Raw genomic sequence first — 11,860 nt, forward strand, 5'->3', positions numbered from 1 at the left:
ATCGATAATACATTCTTAAGCTAACACCATTTTTGATAAACATAATTTAAATAATCGTTAAATTATTTAAATGCAAACTTATCGAATTGCGTATTTTATTTTAACTCTGTTTAATACAAAAAACGATTGTTCACAACTTGCATTGCAAATGTTTATAGTCAAAAAGATCTTCAAACTGCTTTCTAAATTTAGAAATGTATCTGAAACCTGAAATTAAAATTGTAAACATCACAACAAGATTGGTGATGTTTTCCCCTTTTATAAATGTAATATAATGAACAACTTCTTCTCTGAAATATCATATCAATGTTTTTTTATATAATATTATCTAGCTAGTTTATTCACACATCCGTTGAAATTAACGTCACTTTTTTTAAATACGTTTATTTCAATAATGTTAATATTTTTCAGACACACTAATTATATATAATAAACATTTACTGGTTTATAACCATTTCGTGTTTACAATTAAATATTAGCTTTATTTAATAAAGTTATAATTTAAGGGGAAAATATACAAAGCCCTTTACAATTTAAGCGAAAGAAAATTTTAAAATGATTTGAGTGCATTTCATTAGCGAATTGTAATTTTAAATACCTAATATGTACCTAGCCCAATTTTGCTAAATCATTATGATATTCATCCGTGAGATTAGGAAAATCTAGGAAAACATAATCTTTGATTATCGGTCGGAATAATAATAATATAATAATCACTAATTTTGATCTCCTCGACAATATAAACATTAAAAACACCAAAGTCTCTATGTGATTCAAACCCAGGTTTTTCAGATCAATAGTCAGAAATTTATTCCACTCCTCTATTGTGCTACTATAAAAATACCTAATAATTATTCATCAGTAAAAATAAATATAAAAATGATTCTCTATTTTGAAGTATCTAAAATGCTTATATATAATATTCCAAAAATTTAAAAATCAAGTTTCAATTTTCTAATTAAGAATAACTTTTTAACCCTTTAAACGCCAGAGACTTTTTAGTAAGTCATATGTATTTCTCTTCACACGTCAGTATTTTTTTCTAAAATAAATATAAAATACTTGATTTACTGATAAATTAAGTTAGTACATTAATTAAAAAAAAATTAAAAAGTTCGTTAAATTGTTTTAAAAAAATAATTTGCCTAAAAAAATAATCAGCAAGTGACTCAGTCGTTGGAATTTAAGTGGTCATGAAAAACTTATCCTTTTATATATGTAATTCAAATTAATCTACAAAATATTGTTAATACACTTAAATGAGCTTAATAATAAAAAATAAATTATTTTAACAATAGGAAAAGACTTGATTTTTATTTATAAGCTATCCAAAAATATATAAAAAATATTGGTACTTGTTAATTAGCACGGCGCAACGCGCAAAAACCACCAGTTTTATTCCCCACTGTTTTACCTGTGATACTTCAATGCGCATGCGCGCCTACAATGATACCATAACGTTCACGCCCCTATGAATTTAATATCTGGAATGGAAATGAATCACCACTGCGTTTCCTGAGCTATTCAAACCCAAACCTGACCTAAGCAATATTATAACATTATATTCGTTTAGTTTAGGTTTATATTTGTACAGCTAATTGACGTTTCGCAACTGTCAAATTTAATAATTACAGGCGCGTATGCTGTAGTGTCTCTGTGGTAATAACTGATGGTTTTTGAGCGTTGCGCTGAGCTAATTAACAAGAACCAAAATAAATATAATAATAAGATTTTATATTTTTAAGTAAATATATGGAATGTCTTTATACACTATTTCAAGAACAAATTACATTTTTTTAATTCAAAATAACTTTTGCCAGCACTAACATAAAATAGTGGTTATTTAATTGTGTGAGACCCTAAGGATTAATTAACTTTATCTATATCCCGCATCTTGCAAATAATCATAAGCAATTCGTTTTGTATTCGGAAAATCTATGAAAAGAATATTTTTATTTGCAGATAAAATTCATCTTAAGGGATTGATAAAAACATAAACACAAAAATAAAATTTTCTATTTTATTTTAAAGTCTCTGAAATGCCTATATATAATATTTCAAAAACGGAGGATAAAGAATAAATTTACAGTTTGTAATCAACAATATATCCTTCAAGCTGCAAATAATTATAATCAATTGGTTTTGTATTCGAAAAGTTTATGAATTGAATATTTTTATTTGCAGATCAAATTCATCTTGAGGGATTGATGATGCCTATATATAATATTCCAGAAACGGAGGATGAAGAATAAATTTGCATTTTTTAATCAACAACATATTACTATTTTGTATATTAAAATTGTCGTAATATTAATTGTATATCATTAACTGCAAATATTTTTGAATTTTAATCAAAATATTATGATGGTTTTGCGGTATTATCTATATTTAATGTATTTTTAATATATTGTATAGCATATTATGTGAAGAAATTATTAAATACACTTTTATCTTCAATTATTATATATACATATATAAAAAAAATAATCATGTATTATAATTTTTTTAATTTTAGCAAACAGTTACATTTATCTAATTTAAAATGAAATGCAAAAAAATGTCCCTATATATTTTTATAATTTTCATTATTTTTATAGCTACTACGTCATATGAATTAAATTAAATGAAAGCTCCCGCTTATTATTTTTAATAAATGCCTTTATTTGATGTTGCAATATTAACTTGTCTAAGAATGAAACTATATTTTACTAGTATAACTCTTAGACCAATCATGTGCTACTCTATATATATAAATAATATATTTTTTTCTTCTGTATGTAAGTCTGCAATTACTTAAAAAACACCTTATCTGATTTATATTTAGTTTTATAGCTACAATTTATAACAATTGTGTCGTTATTTGGAATGAAGCAATGCAGAAATTATTTGTCATGCTTTTTTTTTATTGCTTTCTTACGAGCGAAGATCGCGAAATTATGAGCGCATATATGACAGTAAAATATAAATGGCATTTGAACATCTAATTTACCAACACGAATATTGCTCGTTCTAAGTTTAGTAACACAGCTATTTATAAATAAAGCACAATAAAAGTAAATTAAATTTACGTGAAACGTTCAATTACGTAGTGAAGCTTTCAACGTATTTTAATTGCTTGAAATGTTTTAAATTAGAATCTTTGATTAGGTATATAATATAAAAGAGTAATATTTCAGATAAGATTTATACTCTAATTTTTGATTATTCAATTAAAAATTCACACACTAGGATATAAATATAATATAATATTTTAAATAATACTTTAAGATATCGCGTAATCTTGAATGAAGATTGCAACGAATCCATAATCGCACTCAGTGCACTCAGTGATAATGTTTGAAAGATTATTATTAACGCTTTTTTCTGATATAATATCATAATCTAAGAGATAAATATTACTGATGAAATTAATATAATTCATCATTCATCTAAGTAGATTTTAACTCAGTTCATACCGAGGTATTTAGGCATCGAAGCGAAGCATTGTTTTGAAATGATGATGATGATATTTTTAATTATGAGCGCTTTTTTAGTACATATTAATTTCACAGTTGCGGCGCTTGAGGCAATTAAAAAACACTTGCTGGATGTCTCCTGTACGCGCAATTAGAGTCACCATTATAAATCAACGTCTCTCAAACTTGGGTCTGTGATCAATTCTATTTCTCAACAACTTGCACAATCATGAATTCCTACTACAAATATATCAGTACTTTTCTGGAAGACATAGTTAATTTTTTAAATGTGACGTATAGAATCAATATCAGATATGTCCTTAATCTATTTACTTTTGAATGAAATTAAAAACTCTGGAAATAAATTTTTAATTTAATTTTAGTTTTAAGCATGTCTTCCTTTGACATGAAAAACCAACTTTGTTGTACATAAAAAATACAATATAAATAATAACCAGCATCGTAGAAATGACTAAGCTTCCATAAATGAATGTAACATGTGTACAATAAAATGTGGCGCATTTTAATATAGCCCGCATTTTAAATCGTTGACTAAAAATATCAAATCAATTACATATTTTAGGACTATAAAATTAGTATATATAATAAATGACTTCGTATCACAAAATTAGGTTTTAATAATAGCTCTAAAGAATATGAGTTTAAGTTTGACTTAAGAATTTTAAGAGGACTAACATTCAGTGTTGATAAATTTTCCTAATACTACACCTCTAATTCAGCCAATGGTGTAGAAACTTCCAAGAAGCTCTCCACCAAATCGTTTTTAGATAGCTTCTTCGAAATTTGCAAACTTACTATTTCATGGCATTTAAGAAAGTAAATAATTACGTTGTGTCAGTAGCAGGGGGGGGGCAGGTGGAATAATTTGCCCCCCCCCCCTTAATTTTAGCCAAAAAAAATGCATGTCATTTAATGAAATATTATGAATCTTAATGAAATCGAAATATTAAAAAAAAACGCCCACTGAGTGGCGAGCACATTTTTACCAGTAGATATATATTTATACTAGCGAAAATATAATTTAACTGATATGCTGCTTTAAAATATCTATGAAACTCAATTCAACAGTTGCAAAACGTTCATTTGCCGTTTAAACTCAAACCTAAGCTAACTTCTAAAATACAAACTAAGCTTACTCATCTCTCAGGGGAAAATAAGCTGAAGAAGAAGTACAGACAGTTGTCTCGCATATTGTTCCATGCATTGCCTGCACTTCGATGTTTCGCTTGTTTTATGTTTTAAAAAATAAGTTTTGCTATCTTTACTGATATTATTACAAACTTCTCATATGAGCGAATTGGTCAAAGTATATTCAAACCGAATTTTGATCAATAGGAGGACACAAAAACAATTGTCACTTCTCAGAATTCAAAAATTCACGTCAAAAGCAATAAAATCGTGACGGCGCCGTTGCAGTAGGAATGCTTGTTGTCAAATAAGTAAAAAAAGAAACGAAATAAAAAAGATTAGAAACAATCTAAGATTTTCGCTGGTCCTTCGATCATCTATAAGACGATCTTCCCACATAGGTCAATGTCACACATGTAAGAGGAAAAAATCTAAACTTATCCTGAGAGTGAGAAGATAATCAGCTTCAGTTAGTTAATTAAAACAAAGTCTATCGTTAGTAAGTGTAGTAAAAAACCTCTTTCTCTAGTGGAAGAAGAAAGCGTGGATACTTTAATAAAGAAGCGTGAAGTGTAGCTGACCATGTCAGCAAAGATTCAATGCATTCAGTTACTGTCAATCAATTTCTTTAGCTGTTAAAGAAGCTTTACAAAAGAGTGATTTAGTGGCGCCCAAAACAACTGAGAAGAACGTAGTGAGAGCTCTACAATGATGTAGCACTCCACTTAAATATTCTTCGATATTAAAAAACAAAAACAGTCAGAAAAACTAGAAAAACCTGAAGCTTCTGAACATGAAAAACCTGTAAGCATGAAGAATAAAAAATAGCGTATATATATAATATATATGTATATGGAGGGTCCAATATAAATTTATTTATTTCTCATAGAATACTATGGGAAATCATGCTTCGGGCAATGAACCGGTTTGAATTTCGTGTTACAAAGCTGCACTGTAATAAATGCTTAAATATATAAAAATACAACAAATATATATTTCTTAGCAGATATTTTTATACCTAGATGCTTGGAAATGCACTTGACATTTTTTATTATATGCTGAGTGATATCTGATTACTCGTATCTATAAGATGATTCGGATTCAATGTGAAGATGAATTTTGATAATCGTTTATCACTTAGTATTAATTAATATGATGTGATAACGCTTACAAGAAAGTTAGACCTAACATAATTCAATTTAATTTTATCAAAGTGTAGATTTTTCCAGAGTTTTATAAATCAAGTTTATTATGAAAAGGGATTTTTTTATACTAACAATGAATTTTATTTTTGAAAAAATCTATGCAGTTAAATTTTACGTAAACCATTTTTTAAAATATAGTATATGACTTGTCTAATATGTTTTTAGCAGTTACTAAGAGGTTTTATATTTATATTTGTCAAGCTCCAGTTTTTTGCCCCGAAACACGTTCGTGCTCTGCGATATCAGTGTTTCAACATATATTTACGAAATCAAGCACACTTTAGCGAGATCATTACGAATACTAAATAAAGTATCAGAACTATTTTAAATTTATTGTTTAATTTAAATAATTTTATTCAACTTCATTTATGAGCATTAATGATAAACTGTAGTCACTAATAATAAATTAAAAAATATGAAATACTTTCTTAAATTAACAAATCATAAGCAAAAAAAATAAAATCTGTCGAGTGATATTGAAAGTCAAAAATCAATAGAATATATAAAAGAAAACCTTTTTAAAAAAGTACACAAATATTATTTATTATAATAATATGAAATGTCTAAAATAAATATTATACTTGTAACATTAAATTGCTTTAGAGTAAATTAAAAAAAATAAAATCCTTTTTTTGTATTTGTAGACATTTCGTATTATATATCAAATTTAATGAAATTGCTGAAACGGTATTCTAAAATTAACTTTACTTGATGTTAACTTAAACATATGTTTGAAAACATAACTAACTTTACTTGGCTTTTTTTACAAAAGAAAAAAACGTTAATGGTAAACAACGAAAACAAACGTTGGCGTCTGTTATATTATTTTTACTTGTCTTTTTTTAGAACACCTTAAAATACAATTATATTTGTTTTAAATAGATGTTTAAAATAACTATGATTTTGCATGAAATTTACACTCGCAAATAATTTGCTAGAATATTATTACAATATGCTAATGGGAAAAAAATAGCATTCAAATTTTATTTATTTATTTTACCCTAACATCTAGCTGGTTGTTGGCAATTACGCGGTAGTTGTCTTTTAAATTTATCATTTATAAATGTATTCGCTTGTCTTCAAATGATATATATATATATTTGAAAACTAGTTTAATTCCTTAAACATAAGTGGAAATATGCATATTTTTATTTCAAAATTAGTAATCTAGAAAATGCTTTTAGCATGGATTTTTGCTTTGTACTATTATTTTTTTAAGGATAAATTAAATATTTTAAGTAAGCATTTGAGTAATATTCAATCTACTATGTTTCAACAAACTGCGATATGTAAAAACGTATAATCTACTTATACATATATGCATTTGCATTTTTAATAATATAGAGTCAGACTTTTCGTCAATTTGTGTTGAAACGAAGCTCATTTTTAAAATTCATCAAAGCACTCTTGTGCACTAAATCGATAAAATCGATTCGAGATCAAAAAAGTCCGCAAAGATGCATCTCCCTCTGAAATCTGCAAAGTCATGAAGGCGTAATCTGTAGTTGGTCATTAAAAGGATTAATCCACGCATCGCTGCGATATTGCCCCGTCCAAAAAATAATATCCAAAGTCAGAGCCGCAATCTCGAGGGGGGCGGCCGCAACCAACGACCGCAAAGTGCGGCTCATTACCTGTGTGTAGTAAGAGGGGCCAGGTGAACGACACAGGTAATTCTATTTTTCCATATCGCTACGCGCATAACTAATTACCGCGATTAGAATGCTCGGTCACAGGATGAACAATAAACTCAAGCCATGGCCGTGAACTAACGAGTTTCTTTCCGAGCTTCGTTTGCTCTTCTTCTTCTTCCCAATTCTTTTGTGCTGCTCTACTGCCCAGAAACCAGACGTCGGCAAACTTTTATATCAGTAGAATACATTTAATAGAGCAATTGCTCAAATTATATTAGGGGAGAAATAGACATCTTTTAAAGGCGTGGAATCATTGGTCCATATTTATTAAAAAATGATGTCAGCCATAACGTTGCAGTCAATGAAGAGCGCTATAGATCCATGATTACTGACTTTTTTGTTCCTCGATTGAATGGCATTAATGTGCAAGAGCTTTGGTTTCAACAAGACGGCGCGACATTCCACACAGCACGCGCCACGAGCAATTTATTGAAGGAAACATTCGATGAGCCCATAATTTCACGCAATAGATCTGGGAATTGGATTATTTTCTGTGGGGATACGTGAAGTCACTAGTCTACGCCGATAAACCAGAGACAATGAACGACTTAGAGGCCAACATTCGCCGCGTTATTGCCGATATACGGCCCCAGCTGCTTGAAAATTGGACTTCCAGATTACGCCTTATTCGAACCAGCCGCGACGCCCATATGCTCGAAATCATATTTAAACACTAATGGTATAAAATAATCTTCCCAATAAATCTAATACTATGGCCATTTCATTTCATTTTAAAGTTCTATACCTCTTAAAAAAAACATTATAAAAATACATCTTATAATACTATCATGTCTAGATTCACATTAAATAAAAAAATCAACTATTTTTTACAATAGTTAGACACACTACACCAGATAACTAATGATTATGCTATGAACACAGCAGAATATACATTTCTGATTTGGTATATCGTCAATTGAATATTGCATGAAAAATAATATTGAGATTTTGTTTTAAATAAAAAGTTTGAGAACCACTAGATACCTTTGGGGGGGTTTCTACCCTTAAGTGGTGATAAGATGTGTACTAACTGGTTTGACCCGAAACGAGACTATTGGAAGTCTAGTTGTATGATACATTATGATTATTATTCACATACTACAGTAATAAGATATACATATGTTTGAACCACTGTTGCTAGTGGATTTACCTTGCAAGTCTATCATCGCGACATCGAGAAGGAAAAAGCTCGTTCTTATGTACCTCATTGTATGTATTGTGGCTCTGTGCAGTACGAAAGGGCAGGTCGGAAGAAGGCCGGATATTGGCTGGCTCGGCAAATCTTTTATCGAAACTGTTGGAATGAATTCACCGATTAATTTATTTTTAGACTTGATCGAACTTGAAAACGTAACGACAAAAGGAATATCTGAATCCTTACTCCAATGTATTGATTTTTTATGAGATAACAAAAGAATATTTAAAAAAATATTTAGTTTCAGTAATATGCGACGGTGCTGCTGTGATATTAGGATGTACAAGTGTAGTGAAAAAATTCCTGACAGAGACATTTCCTTCCAGTATACTTTGGCATTGTGCTAATCTTAGATTAGAATTATCAATAAGTGATTTTGTAACGAAAATTTCAGAAATATTGATTCCTGAAATTTGATTCAAATTTGAATCTATTGAGATTCAAATCATTTATTAATAAACTTTATGTTATACCATGCGTCGCAGAAAAATAATTGAGTTGCATTATGTGCAGAATCACTAGCATCTGCACCCTTTTTTATTTGATGTGAATCTGTATATTGCACTTTGATCAATACTCTCATATCAGAAGTCCGTAGTAATATCTGTAAGGATAGCTATCATATCTTTAAAACATAGTGTAATATCGTACAGACAAACTATGGAGAAATATTTGAGATGCGACGTTTGTCTATACTTCTTCTTCTGCTTATTTCCCCCTAAGAGTTGAGTCGGCTAACTTTGTATTTTAGACTTTACCTAATGAAACTCTAAAATTGTAATTAAATATACAATTTTAGAATTTTCAATAGGTCAAATTGGGTTTGATTAATTAATGTAGGTTAGGTTTGGGTTTGAACAGCAAATTCACGTTTCGCAACTGTCAATTTAAGTTTCAGAGACATTTTAGAACAGCATATAACTTCACTAGCGCCTATCAGTTAATAAATAATTATAAGTATGTAAATGTATATATTACTACGTATGGAAAAGTTTGAATCATATAATTTAATTTAACTAGCACCTGCCAGATAAATTATAGTTTTACTGGTAAAAATATATATCTACTGATGAAAATGTATTCCGATATTGTTTCACTGAAATTACATATTTTTAAAAATATTTTTTGCTTTTTCCAGTGAGAAGGAGGCAAAAATTGGCCAGTCAGTGATCGTTTTTTTTAATATTTTGATTTATAAAAATTCATAGTATTTCATTGTATGACATGTATTTTTATGGCTCCCTTATTTTTGCCTCCCTCTCACTGGAAAAAGCAAAAATGACGTCCCTGATTTTGGACCCTATTACAAATGTGCTGCAGCTGCTGTTCATTTCACACCACAATTTTTTTTAAAAAGATTTGAAATTGATTCGAGGGCTTTTTAATCCTCATTGAAAAAGTCAATTTAAAAGAACGATAAATAGAAAAAATGTTGAATTTACACTTTGGGCTCGCGTACTTGACTATTGGCCTGAAGATACTGATGTTCAGTTGACATTTGGAAATATGGAATTTAGGAACATGTCAATCAGACTACCATAAACGAAAGAGAAATGATTCGTGGATTTCGCGAATACATTCTCGGAAAGACATCCTGAAAAAATATTGCGTTTGATATATGCTCTGAATTCTATTCCCATTTTTTCAAGTGAACATGAACGCAGATTTTCACAAATGATTAATAATTACTACCGCAATAAGAGCTACGTTCAAGAGCAATATAGTTTCGGCACTTGTTCATCAAACTCGTCGGACCACCTTTGCCACTTTTCGACCCTTCAAAATACGTTGATCTGTGGTTTCTCAGATTTCATTCGGCCATAAAACACCAACACTAAAAATAGGAATCGAGGCAATTTTTCAGACGAGAATTGGACAAAACTTTGGAAATCACTATGAACTTTTATTCAAATATATGTTTTACAATTTTATTTTACATTTAGTCTTCAGTTGTATATTCATATTTGTCCGTTTAACTTTAGATTTGACATGTGTAAAGTAAAGTAAAATTATGATAAATTTTGTTTAATTTTTATGCGCTTCGTGGCATAGAAAAAGCTGCTTTAAATTTCATTTAAATGATATTTGAATATAACTTTCTTTAGTAAAAAGCTTGACAAGTGAGTTCCGGCACCTTTTTTATTTAAAAAAAACCCTGGTTGGATCTATGGTAAAACTCTCAGCGTAATTGCTTTCTCCTCCGAATATAAAACCTTTGTGTTTTATGCAATATCGAGTTATATTTTTCAAGTGGAAGTTTTTAATTATCAAAGTATGTATTTATGTTTACTGTGTCTACGAATGGAACACTGATGATACGAAATATTACAGAACGTCTGCTACATATTTGTAAAAGTAAACGAAACTTTTTTTTATATACATGATATTACATACTTTGATAACCATTAAAATAATATAAAACAAAGGGCTTTCAAAATAACTTTAACATTTTATCAATATTTTTATTAATGTATTTAAAAAAAGGTATAAGTACTTACAACAAATGGGTGCAAAAAGCGAGAAATACTTACCTTAATAAATATCTTTGTTAAAAAAATGATGTCAGTTGAAGAACGTTCATTTTACTCACTTGACAAGATTGATGAAGAAACTACCAGTTATCTAGTTAAATAATCAAAGTGGATTAATACAGATTTATAATGATGTTGAGCAATTTGAATCTTCCAAAACTCAGGATCAAAGGATCTTGAATCTTTCAAAACTACAATAGAGTGCAGTTGGTTATATTATATGTGATTGGTGCAACGTTCCTGACTGGCATTTGTTTTTATGAGAACAATTCAAGGTTCATATCTATTCATTTTTTATATATTATATATTACATGTGTATTTGATGTAATCTTGTGTATGTTTTGAAATTAAACTAAATTTATTGGACTGGTCATATTTTTATTATACAGTAGACCCCCCAATAGCACGGTAAATTGGGAACGTGCTATTTGGGTGCGTGTAGTTGGGGGACTAGAAAATACTCATACAATTTTTTGCAATACGTACATACAAATCAGGCGTGTGCGGTGAGATATCCTCCATTTTGGCTCAATCACACATCAAGTATTGGGCACTCAAATAGCACATCCCCAATTTACCGTGTTATTGGAGGGTTTACTGTACATCATAAAAATTTAAATAATAACAAGT

The 11,860-nt window shown here is 29.1% G+C and overlaps 1 long non-coding RNA gene across 1 annotated transcript in view; it reads left to right on the forward strand.

Moving 5' to 3' along the window:
- Positions 1–11,860, forward strand: part of LOC148236750 (uncharacterized) — a 55,445-nt gene that overhangs the window by 32,946 nt on the left and 10,639 nt on the right. The gene's annotated exons all lie outside the window — the stretch shown is intronic.

Source organism: Plectrocnemia conspersa, unplaced genomic scaffold (genome assembly GCF_051122295.1).
Source record: "Plectrocnemia conspersa isolate PC_06_02 unplaced genomic scaffold, ASM5112229v1 ptg000003l, whole genome shotgun sequence".
In the NCBI taxonomy this organism is placed as follows: Eukaryota; Metazoa; Arthropoda; class Insecta; order Trichoptera; family Polycentropodidae; genus Plectrocnemia; species Plectrocnemia conspersa.